Source organism: Heptranchias perlo, chromosome 19 (assembly GCF_035084215.1).
Source record: "Heptranchias perlo isolate sHepPer1 chromosome 19, sHepPer1.hap1, whole genome shotgun sequence".
Lineage (NCBI taxonomy): Eukaryota > Metazoa > Chordata > Chondrichthyes > Hexanchiformes > Hexanchidae > Heptranchias > Heptranchias perlo.
Window position 1 is genome coordinate 34427463 of NC_090343.1, and position 12971 is coordinate 34440433.

Genomic DNA, 12971 nt, shown 5'->3' on the forward strand with positions numbered 1-12971 from the left:
CTGTTTAGAAAAAAATTATTTCAAACCACAACATAATTCGAATAGTCAGTTTTAATATGTTTTGAAAACACGATCATTCCTGTGGGTTTGTTAACGGACTAATCTCAGTCATGACCTTTCACCTCTGGAGAGCTAGGTTGAACCGCCTTAGAATTTCCTTTGTAGCTTCCAAAGTATTCACATTTCCTGTCAAATAACATTTGCAAAATTGATTTTATGTACATTCCTGATAGTGAATGTTATAAAGCAGAATTATGTCCCCTTTATATTCGTGCTGCAAATTTACATTTAAGGCAGCTTTGCAGCAACTGGTCAAGTACAACAGTACAGACTTATCCAGTCGATTGGATTTCAGAAATAAACTCCCACCGCTTGACCTCAGTCTTGTCTAGGACAAGTATAAAATGTCTGATGTTAATCTCATGTTCATTGCAGCTGGAAATCAAAACTTAGTGGATATATTGGGCAGGTAATTTAAAGCGTCCCAGTGTAGGAACTGACTCAGGCAGCCCTCTGTGCCCTAGGGGATCACATTCAGTTCTGGTCATCATGACCCCAACTGAATGTAATCTCCACAGTACTAAAACATAAATTGGGTTTTAGAAAAAGGAATGGAACCATCGCACAATACAGTGGGCTCCTGTTTTATTTGTTTAAGATATTGTTCAAGGAACATTGCTGAAATGCCACATCCCATTTAGTGTGTTCCTGCTGGCAGTAGAAGGTCACTACAACCAACAGTTACTGCTAAATTAGTGCATCCATAGTTAAACCAGCATAGTATAATATGATGCCTATTGTCCAAGTACAAATCTATACATATGTTTGAAGGTGGAGATGGCGCATTGAAACTTGACAAAATGCGATAGAGTATTCCAGAAAGTAGCACTAGAATAGAGAAAAAATCATTTGTAAAAGTTGGCATGAATACATGGCAAGTAATTGTTCCCATTATCTCTTGGTCTGGTATTGTGTAAGTGCATTGATGGAATTTTGATAAGTTATTAGTTAAGTCAGCAGGAGATGTTATTTTTCATACTTGTAAATAAGCAGAGCTAGGTGATTTTCTGATCCAGCCACAGGAGGCAGCCAATTAAATCTTATAATGTAGTTCAGACTGAGGAGTGAGCTGGTCATATTTCAAGATACATCTGGTAGTTTTCGTTGTAAAACACAACTGGTTACAAGGCGGTAAAGTCTGTGGCAAATGTAGCAGTTGTTACTTCAGTAGATGGAAACTTTAAAAGGGAACTTCTGTAAAGGCTGAATTGGTAAATGCACTGTGCAGCGTGGTACTAAACCATACCAACTAGAAAAGGCTGCAGGCCCAATGCCCCAGTCTGTGTTGAGTTAGCTGACCTCAGGTGGCATGGCAATTTGGACAGCATAATTGGCTTAAGCATTCCTGAGAAAGGGAAGAAGCAACTAGTTTCCTGCTCCTCATTGCTGTTCAGTGATCCCATGCCAGGAAGGGTGCATGTGTAGATGTCAAGCAGTGACATGCTTAGCTGTGATGCACCCATGATTAAACATCCTCACTATCTAGGCTCAGCCATGAAGACTGGTCACTTGGGAGCGGTACTGAAAGGCTGCAAACTTAGCTCAGCATGAGTTAGCATGTTTAGGAGGAGGGGGGTCGAATTAGGGAAAATAAAGGCAATGTTATTAAAAGGGACATTGTGGTCATACAGAGAGGTTTTCCGTAAGGCTACGTTAGTGCTCTGGAAAAATGGATTCAAAACTGCCACATTGACATCAGGGAAAGTTTGCATGATGGTAAATGTCATGGAAATGCTAATATGTGCCAGCCTGCATTAAATGAGCAGTACAGATTACATGTAAAATTTAACTAAACCTGATGCATGCAGTAACTTTGACTTCAGTACGTATAGTTGGAATGTTACTGATATACAATAGGAATAGGAATGGATCCATTAGAGACCTGAGCAGTTCCAATTGAATTGTCTGAAGGCATATTCACTATCCCTGATCATAGCGACCTGACAATTGTACAATTAAGACTTAGCCCATGATTGGACCAGGTTTAAAACAACAAATAGCTGGATGGAAAGCTGCAGATACTGCGGATACTGGAAATCTGAAATAAAAACAGAAAATGCTGGAGAAGCTCAGCAAGTCAGGCAACATCTGTGGAGAAAGAAACAGAGTTAACGTTTCAGGCTGAAGACCTTTCGTCAGAACTGGAAGATGTTAAAAGAGTTAAAAGTTTTTGGGCAAGTACCTCATTTTTTGTTTAAGCACTTTACAATCTTCCGGACTCAACATTGATTTTAATAACTTCAGATAATAACAACTGCTCCCATTTTTTCAGTCAGCTAGTGCTGGTAATGGTTCTGCTGCTGCCATTTACAGCTACTCCTGATCAATCTTTTGTTTCTTAACTTGTTCCATTATCACCTTCCTTGCCTTGCACCATCATCCCTTTTTGTCATTTAATTTCTCATGCCCTTGACCCTATAACAGACCTTCCCTTTTGTTCGTTCCTCCCCTCCCCTTCCTCCCCCCCCCCTTTCCCTGGCTCTGTACTTGCTCAAAAACTTTTAACTCTTTTAACATCTTCCAGTTCTTGTGAAAGGTCTTTGACCTGAAACGTTAACTCTGTTTCTTTCTCCACAGATGCTGCCTGGCTTGCTGAGTTTCTTCAGCATTTTCTGTTTTTATTTTAAATAGCTGGATGGATTTGATTTGCTAGTTCATAAAGGACAATGGTACATTTTTGTTTTTTTCCCCTAGTTTTTTTGGGTTCAACATTTCAGATTACTCTCATAAGGGAGCTTTCACTTCCCATGTTTCAGAGAGTGTTTTCACTTCCCCAGAACTGTAGATAAATTAATAGCATGCCCGGGGATCAAAAACACAAACCTCTTCACTTTATTTCAGCTCACTGGTTATATCATCTTGTGCCCTCATGGAATCTTGCCATCCTATCACTTTCCAAAGGTTTCAGATATAGACTCACTAATTTTAACCAGCTGAGAAATACTTTCCAGAAAATGATGGGACCAAATAAATTAAAATAAATGTCAGTTTTAAATGCAAAAAACCTGTCAGTCAAACACATATTTGAACAAGTCCAACAAATGGTTTACACTTGAATTAAATGGCCCAGCCCTCCCTCGGATACCTAGGTGAGATAAAAGGACCAAAATCAGTTACGTTTGTATCAAAATAAACTGGGGCATGTTTTTTCTGTGAGTGACAGAACTAAAGCAGCTAATACCATGCTAAATCTAGGACAAAAATGGTTCATTTTTGTCACAAGCAGTATTAATGGAGTGGAAAAATCAGAAACCAAATCATTAACTGTCTAGAAGATGGTTACATAAGAGACGGATATAGAGAGGAATATGAACAATATTTTCAAATGTCTTTGGTTTTATTATATTAGCAAACTGGAAAAAGGTTGGTAATTGTTAACACCAGTAGTTAGTCAGAGTGAAATAGCCTCAGTATATTTCCACTTAGAGGGTTCTGGGCTTTGCTCAGAAGATGAATTGGTTGTATGAGCTCAGCATAAGTATATGCAGCAAATTTTAGCAACTTTCCATCCAAACCTTTAGCACTGGAGGTCGAAAGGACTTCCAGCTCTTTCTCCAAAACAGATGGATCTATAAGCGAAAAGTTAAACAGGTTGAAAGATGATCTGTGAAAGTAGGTTTGGTTAATGAAGAGGTAAACTTGGCTGTCAGCAGTGCTCCAATGGTGAAGAGAAATGAGTCGGAATGATCGATTTTTATTTGCCTTTCTTAGTTTATCACCTCACTAATGTCTACTGATAGTTTTTGTTTTGGAAGACTGATTTAAGAACTTTCCAAATATGGCCAGAACAAGTTTTAAACTGTGTAACATCCCAACGGAATTGGTCACCTTTTAACTTCCTAATTGAAAACTGATCCAGTTCCTGATTTTTCTTTTTTGGAAATATCCCATGGGTGTGGTGGAAACATTTAGTTTGTGCTTTACAATGCATGATGCCCCAATATTTCATTTTAGGCAGGAGTTCATTTATGATCTATGGCATGTAGGTTCCTTTGCTTTGCGTGTAATGATTGGAGTATGTTTGTTGCATAGTGCTCAGAATTCATTTCTGAGGTATTCCCAGGCATCATTAATATCAGGAGTAAGCTTTATGCAATACCAGCTTACTGCTGACAAATCCTGCAGCAGGACATTATGATTAAAATGGTTATGACCAGGTAGTAAGAACATGACGTGAGACTTGAGAGATGATTTTTTCTTGTGCTTAAAATATTGATTATTTAGATTTATAGCCATAACTCTTGAGTTTGTTATGTGGTCTTGATCAGAACTCTCAGATCCAAGAGTAGAATAGTTTGAGCTAGCTTGTGTCAGTGAACTACCATGTCGCGTTAACTGAAAACTCTTCAATAAAAATTTCATTTTTCAATTCAATATATTTTCCTAGACATATCCAACATCGATATTATAAAAAAAACTTGCTTATAACCAGACCTGCATATAATAGGATGAGCTCTACCATTGCTGATTACGTCAATACAAAATTGGCACTTGATTTGTTTAAATCAGATTTACATATAAATAGATCTGACTGTAGTTAATTTGGAAGGACATTCACATGGTAACTGACAGATAACAATGCCTGCGCATCATCCACAGAGAGCCTGCAGGCTGCCATTTTGGGTATTGGAGACAGTCTCAGTTCCTTGGAAGTTCTAGCAAAGCAGTTTTGTAACCAAAGTCAATGTAATAAGAAAACAAAAATATTGCTCATGAGAAATCAAAGCAAGAAAAAATTACCATAAATAACATGAAAAAACCTTACTGCCATGAAGATGATGTTAAATAATACTTTGGATCAAAACTGCACCGGAGAACTGGGTTGAGTGATAAAAGCTACAATACGAGATAAAAAAAAACTTCAGAAAATTGTGAACTAAATTCAAAAGATGAGATGAGGTGCACAAAATGGCAGTCTTCAGATCTTCCACACTGCGCATTCTCTGAGGAAAATATCCTGTCCAGCTCAAACCACAACGATTAGGTGTCAGCCTTGACTCAGTGGTAGCACTCTTGTACCTTCATCTAGCTGGGAAGCAAGATTTAAATGGACAGTGGTATTGACATTGGTATCCAGAGGGAGTGGAATTCTAATAAGTGATATATTGAAATGGTGACAGCAATTTTCAAAAGATTTTTAAAAAACACTGACTTTGAAATGCAGTATCTTTATCATTAGATCATGAGTTCATTCAGAGAAAAGCCACAAGGTTAACCCTTGGAGTCAAAGGATTGTGTTATAAAGAAAGATGGTGGTGGGGGGGGGAAATTCGATAGGGTCCATTTTTGGGCGCGGGTAGCGTGATCCGCTATTACTCCGCGTCCAATGGCCCCTACGCAGGCAGCTCATGAATTTCAAGCTGCCTGCTACTGACCATCATATCTCTGTGCAGCCAGTGCTACCCGCGCTGCTGAGAGGCTGCACAGAGAATGAAGAGGTCAGAAATGGAGCATGCTCAGCGTACATCATTGGCAGCCTGTGCCTCTTAAAGGTGCAGGTGCACATTTTAAATGGGACATGCACAGTCCACTAGGAGGAGGGAAAGATGGCCGCAGGGATGGCAGGACCGGTGCGAGAGAGGGCCCCACACTTCTTCGATGATGCACTGGAGACCCTGGCAGAAGGGGTGGATAAAAGGAGGGCCAACATATACCCGCAGGGTGGCAGGAGACCCTCCAGATTGCATCTCCGCAGGCATTGGCAGGCTGTGGCCCAGGAAGTGAACACCAGGAGTATGGCACCATGCACGTGGGTGTAGTGCCGAAAGAAATTCAATGATTTGACACGAGTGGTCAAGGTGAGTGAGTGCAAGTGTCAAGTGGCACATCCAACCAACTGCACCACTGCTCCACGCATCACACCCCCTGTCACCCACCCACCAACAAACACTGCCCATCCATACGCAATGCTGCACTCGGCATGATGCATCTCACCCACACATAGTACCACACTTGCAGGCCACACAACCACCACTCATGGGTCGCACAAACTGGCAGCTATTCGATCACGACAGGCACATCACCCACACACCTTGCAGGATACTCACTGACACATTGTCCTCTGTCTTGCAGGAGAAGGTGGCGCATAACAGCCGGCAGCAGGAGAGACCTGAGGGTGGACGGGGATGCTTACACATCCTCACCCCCCTAGAGGAGACAGTGCTTAGGATCATTGGGCAGGCAATGAAGGGGGTCTCTGAATATCTAATGCTACTTCTCATTTCCCACATCTCCCTCCCCCCAGGATCTTTTCTGACTCGTGCTGTCGGCACGCATGTCTTACTCGCTCCCCGCCCAACAACTCAATCTGTTTCCCTATGTCATTGCAGATACCCAAGAAGGTGTGGTGGCACCGTCCGAGGAGGAGGAGGACAGTGAAACCACACCATCACTTGATCTGACACTTGCTTCCACCAGCTCAGAGACTGACACTGCGCGTCATTTAGAGGTTAGGTTAGAGGCGGGATCTGCACGTGGTGAGACACCGAGCACAAGTGTGCAGGAGCCGGGGTGGGGGGAGCGGATACCACGGGTGCCAGCTCATCGGAGGGCGAGGTCGTTCACTAGTTCTGCTGCAGAGCAGTCAGCTGAGGACTTTGATGGGCCAGGCTACAGAAGACGGCTGATGGGCGTACGCCACCAAATGCACTGGAAAGCCTGCCAGAAAACCTGCGCACAATGAGAAGGGGCATGGAGGAGTTCAGCTCCAACTTGGCACAGGGCTTTGCTCAGAGCTTGGAGCCCATCCTTTCCAACATGGAATGGGTGGCCACCTCTATCAGCACACCTGTGGAACCCACTATGATGCAGCATCTGATGGCTGATGTCGCGGCTTCCATTGCAGCACAAACCGATGTCATCAAATGTTTGCAAGCTACGGTTGCTGCTCAGAATGCTGCAATGGAAGCTCAGACTGCTGCCATGGAAGCTCAGACTGCTGCAATGGATGGTCAGACTGTTGCTATTGTGGCTCTGGGGACCGCTGTGGAACGGGGCTTCCAGGGCGTCACAGCACTCCAGCAATCTGTTCTCCAGCTGATCACTAGGATTGCTGAGGCGCCGCCCAGAGCTGCTTGAGGTCGTCCTCCAAGGCCATCTGCATGCTCCTCAATTGAAAGCCAGCAGCCTTCCACCACTCATGCTCCAGCAACTGGGGAAGCACCTCATAGGAGCACTAGGATAGGTAAAGGCACACGAACAACAGGTACTAAGGCAATGCACAAGGGTGAATAGTTCTGTTCTGTTTCCATAATTCATTGATTCATTGATAAATGTGACACTGAATTTGCATTCGGTGGTGGTTTTTATTTGTGCGTTGAGCTGAGGGGGAAACCAATGTGCAATCAGATGGAGGGCGATTTGATTGTCTTGTGGAAATGGAAAGTTGGAGAGTGTAGGACTGTTGGTGAGTTGGGGGGTATAGTTGATATTATTGATAGCGGGCACAGATCAGGCGAGCGCACAGAGCCCTTGCAGACAAGGTGTGTGGTCCCTGTTGCACCCTTGCGTCTTCCTCCACTTCCTCTTCCGGCTCCTGCCCCTCCTCCTCCTCAGTCTCTTCCTCCTCAGCCTCCTCCTCCACCTCTGACTCAGGATCTTCTCCGATCAGGAAAGCCTGGTCCCTTATGATGTCAAGGTTGTGCGGTATGCAGCATACCACCACGAATCTGCCCACTCGCTCAGCAGAGTACCGGAGGGCTCCTCCAGACTGGTCCAGGCAGCGGAAGCTTTGTTGAGGAGGCCTATGGTGTGCTCCACAATATTGCGTGTGGCAGCATGGCTCTCATTATAGGCCTGCTGTGCACATGTGCGTGGGTTCCTGACCGGAGTCATGAGCCACGGCGTGTGGGGTTAGCCCTTGGTGCCCAGTAGCCAGCCTTTGACTTGCTGAGCCGGGTGAAAGATAGCTGGCACGTTGGACTGCCGCATGATGAAGGCGTTGTGACTGCTCCCAGGGTAGCGGGCATCGACCTTCATGATTCGATGCATGTGGTTGCATACCAGCTGCACGTTGAGGGAGTGGAAACCCTTTCGGTTGACGAAGACGGCTGAGTTGATATGTGGGGCATGCAGGGCAATGTGCGTGCGGTCAATGGCACCCTGCACCATGGGGAAGCCAGCAATGCGAGTGAACCCCCATGCTCGCTCGTTCTGCTTGTCTCTGTCAAGAGGAAAGGTGAAGAACCTGTTCCTCATCTGGTACAGTACGTCTGTGACCTCCCTTATGCGGCAGTGTACTGCATACTGCGAGATGTTGCACATGTCGTCAGCAGAGGCCTGAAATCATCCTGAGCCATAGAAATTCAGCACCACGGTGTCCTTCACAGCCACAGGCAATGCTGTCCTCGTCCTGCTCTGAGGCTGCAGTTGTGACCGCACTAGTTGACAGATCTCGGTCACAGCTTCCTTGGTGAACCTCAGGCATCGGATGCAATCCTCCTCGTTCATGTTGAGGTAAGAGAATTGGTCCCGGAAGGCCCTCATTGGATACAGCCTCCTGCTCAGTGCCCTGCGCCTCCTCATCCTCATAGCTTGACCTGTTATGCGTGGCCTCTCTGCATGCTCCCAGTCGTGCTAAATGTCCAGCGGGAGCCCCAGCAGACCACCCATGGTTGCCAGGAATGTTGTTCAACCACGGTTGTAATTTTCCAAACCCGTAAGGCAGTACCTGCCAAACCACTCTCAAATGTACACCAGGAACTCTCAGTAAGTATGGGGAGCTTCAAAAAACACTTCCTATTCCACCAGCAGCCAGAAGCAATAATCCAGCAACTAACCTGTAAATCCTGCATGGTCCCTTTAAATAGCACTGGAGGCAGATCCTCCAGACACTCTAAGACATGTTCAGGTGTGCGTGGTTAAGACAGTGCGTTGAGTTGAGCGTTAAGGTCTAAAATGCATTTTCTCCTTACTTTACATGCTTCTGGCTTTCGGTATTTGCGCATTCACTAACTCCCATACCAAGATGGCGTCCGGCTCACATCACGCTGGAAACGTGCCTGTGCAGCCAAGGCGCCATCTCAGATGTTCGAGAGGCAGCAACAACGGGCGCTACACGGCCCAATATAGCGCCTGAGGTATGGTATTCTAATGGCTATGGCACTGGTTCTCGTAACCCAGAGGATGTGAGTTGAAGTCCCACAGTGGCATATTATGAAACTGAAATCAATAAATCTGGTAATTTGTGGGCTGCCAAATTGGTGTAAATACCTACCTGATTCAACTCATGTCTATCGGGGAAGGGTGGTTGACTCATAATGGCCTCTGAAGTAGCCCTGTAAAACAAATATCGGACTCAAAATTGAATCTGGAGCCCATGAAGTCTCACAGCTTTGGGGCAAACAAGGCCATGGAAAGCTCATAGTGATTAATACCTATCATCCCCTCCACTCCGTAACAGAAAAATAAATACTCCTCCATTTTGAACACCACTTGGAGGAAATGCTGAGGGAATGTACTTGGAGTGGGGACTTCAATGGCCACATCAAGAGAATAGTACCAACACTGATCGAGCTGACCTAGTCCTCAAAAACATAGCTGTCAGAGGATGGGACTGTGTCTGGTGGTGAGGGAACAACTTGCTTGACCTCATCCTTACCAATCTGTCGCAGATACGTCTGTCCATGATAGCATTGGTAAGGGGGATTGTTGCACAGTTCTCTTATCTTCACAGTGAGAGCACACTCCATTATGTAGTGCAGCACTACCACTGTGTTAAGTGGGACAGACTAAGGAACTATCTAGTAGTACAAAACTGAGCATCCATGAGCTCCTGTGGGCCATCAACAGCAGCAGAATTGCATACCACCACAATCTGTAACCTTATGGCTTTATATATCCCTCACCCCTCCACCACCATCAAGCCAGGAGGTCAATACTGCTTTACAGAAGAGTGTAGAAGGGTGTCTCAGGAGTAGCACCAGACACACCTTAGAATGAGGGACTAACCTAGCAAAGCTATGATACATGGTTACCTGCATGATAAATGCCAAAAGCAACAGGCCATATACAGAACTAAGTAGTTCTAAAACCAATTTGATTAGAGCAGAGCTCTGTAGCCCTACCAGAGTCGAGAATGGTGGTGGACAATCAAGCAACTAGCAATCAGAAAGGAAGAGGCTCCATGAACATTTCCATCCTCAATGATGTTGGAGCCCAGCCTGATTGCAAGAGGCAAGGGTGAAGTGTTTGAATGTGCTTTCAGCCAAAAGTGCCAAGTGGATGATTACTCAACCTCCTCCCAAGGTCTCCACCATCACAGAGTCCAATGTTTGACAATTTGGTTCACGCCACATAATACTAAGAAGCAAGTACACAACAAAGGCTATAGGCCTCGTTAGAAACCTGGCAGTAGTGCTGAAGACCTGTGCACCAGAATTCGCTGTCTGCCCTGCCTCCCTCCCCCCTGCCCCCCCCCCACCCCCCCCACTGACAAGGTGAAAAATTACCCATGTATGTCCCAATTACCGCCCTATCAGTATCCTCCTCCCAATCATCGGCAAAGTGATTGAAGAAGTAATCAATATAACAATGACCATCTCCAACAAGAAAAGGCTCAACCATCTCCCCTGAATAAAACACCATTGTCAAGTTCCCCACCGTCAACATAATGAGGAGCACTATTAATCAGAAGCTAACTGGACCAGGTTACAAGAACAGGGCAGAGGCTGGGTAGTTTGTAATGTGTGTGAAAATAGCAGCTTCTGATTGTTCTATTGGAGTGCAGGTTTACCAAGAGTTTTTCCATATCAGATACTGTGTGTAACCTTAAGCAGATGCAGTTAACGTAAAAAGTGCTGAGTAAGAATCGGAAAAGACCAACTGGTCCATCAAGCCCATGCCATTTTGTCATGGCGCAACTGATGCACATCATCTCTCCATTGCGCTCCCATCACCACCAGCTAGCCCCCACACAGTCTCTTGGGAGAGGCAAAAAAAAAGAACAAAATCCAAAGCTAATTTAGCGGGGAAAAAATTATTGGAAATTCCTCTCTGACCCCTGGAAGCCAATCAAACAAGTCCTAGGAGACCTCAGTGGCTAGGGGACACATCCCCCAGTACCCCACTTACCTTCTGTACTTAGTGATGCTGGCCACAGCTCCCTTTTGAATGTTAGCTGCAAATCCACACTCGTGCACAGTATTTGTAAAAAAATATTCTGCCCCTCCAAATTTCTCATCTGCTGAACTTAAAATAATATATATAACTCCTCCTTTTAAGAATAGTTTCTGTTTAGATTAATGTACTATTTATCTGTAGATTTCTACCACTAATAATCAGATACATTTTTCGGTCCAATAGGACCTGCTGATCTAAATTACCTTGGTTCCTCAATGCTCTAATCTACAAATGCTGATTTTACTAAAACAAAACACCCAATGATATGGTTTGGTGCCAATGCAGTGCTAAAAAGAGCAATCACTGGGAATAAATATTTATCATTCACAGTTCTTGCCTTTACACGTGTCCCACACCTTGTTATTTTTTATTTATTTTCTGAACATAAGTTTCTGCCGTTTAGCATTTCCCCCCGAGTGTATCATATATTACTTTATTTTTCGAATTTGGAAACCAATACTTTAAGCTAGCTGGTCCGGTTTTCCTAAGCTGGACTGAATGGCAAACAGTATGATGAGCCAAATACGTTTATCACTGTACTAGGGGGAGCCTGGTATGTACTCAGGCTGCTGGTGAACAGAATATACAGTGGCAGACTACTCAGCCCACCCAAGTTACAAGTAGTACACTCCCGCCAGAACGGCAAATGTAATATATGTAACTCTACCACTAAAAACACCAAATGACAGAATAATTAAGGAATAAAACTGCTTGAAAATAATGGACAAGTCAGAATAATAATGATGCTTCTAAAATAGACATTTTATGCTTTACCTCTGAATTAATTATTTATACTGTACACTAGTGAAAATATCAGTCACAAGGACCCAGCTTTGTTGATATTTGCAACAAAACTGTTATCATTGCTAATATTGTTGAACTTGGCAAAGACCAGCCAAACCTTTAGCATTTATATTACCAACATGGCTTTCCACCCATGTTAAAATGTTATTTCAGTATACTATAGCTTGCAAAATAATATTGTGATTGGATCTACTTCGAATCCCTCGACGGCATTCGAAATCCTCAAAGCAGAAATTCAGGTGCAACAATTTGGTCACCTAGGACCCTAAATAAATATTACATTTTTTAAAGTTGTCCAGAAAGTTATTACAAACTTTCCATTTCAAACACTTTAAAATGTAGAGTAGTAGTTAGAAGCGACTTCACTCTTTTAGCAAAACATGCATAAACAAAAATTCGGAAGCAGAGACCCTTGCAGAAGAGATTGTCTCATGGTGCTTCATTCTGTGCCTTATTATGTGTTACGACATCATGTGCCAGATTAACTGTGCAAGCAAGATCCATTAAAGCCCTCGCAGCAATATGAGTGTCATCAGGAAGCAGTGCAAAAGTATCTGCAGGAATGTAAGGAAAAAGAACTTGCATCAGTAAATGTCGATGCACGAGAAATAGCAGAACAAATATGACCATTAACGGAACTCCCTCAGAAAAGATAAAGACAGAAGAGGCGGACCTTTGATTACGAGGCGCAAGACAACCCTGCAAAAACATTCGAAGACAGGTTCCGAAGGAACTTCTTTCTTTATGTAAATCAACGTGGTATTGTCCAGCCCTCACCGGACGGTTTAGTCGGGTTCTGTGTTTCTATGCTCTATTTGATTTTCTGTATACTCACCAAAGAAACCAAGAAGTTTACCAAAAAAGGTACCCTAAATGAGCAATACAATAATCTTCACTCACAATGGACGATACTGATCCATCTGACGTGGCACTTGAAATTCATGCAGCCATTGATGCTTTTCCAGTGAAATTTTCCTCAACACCACTTG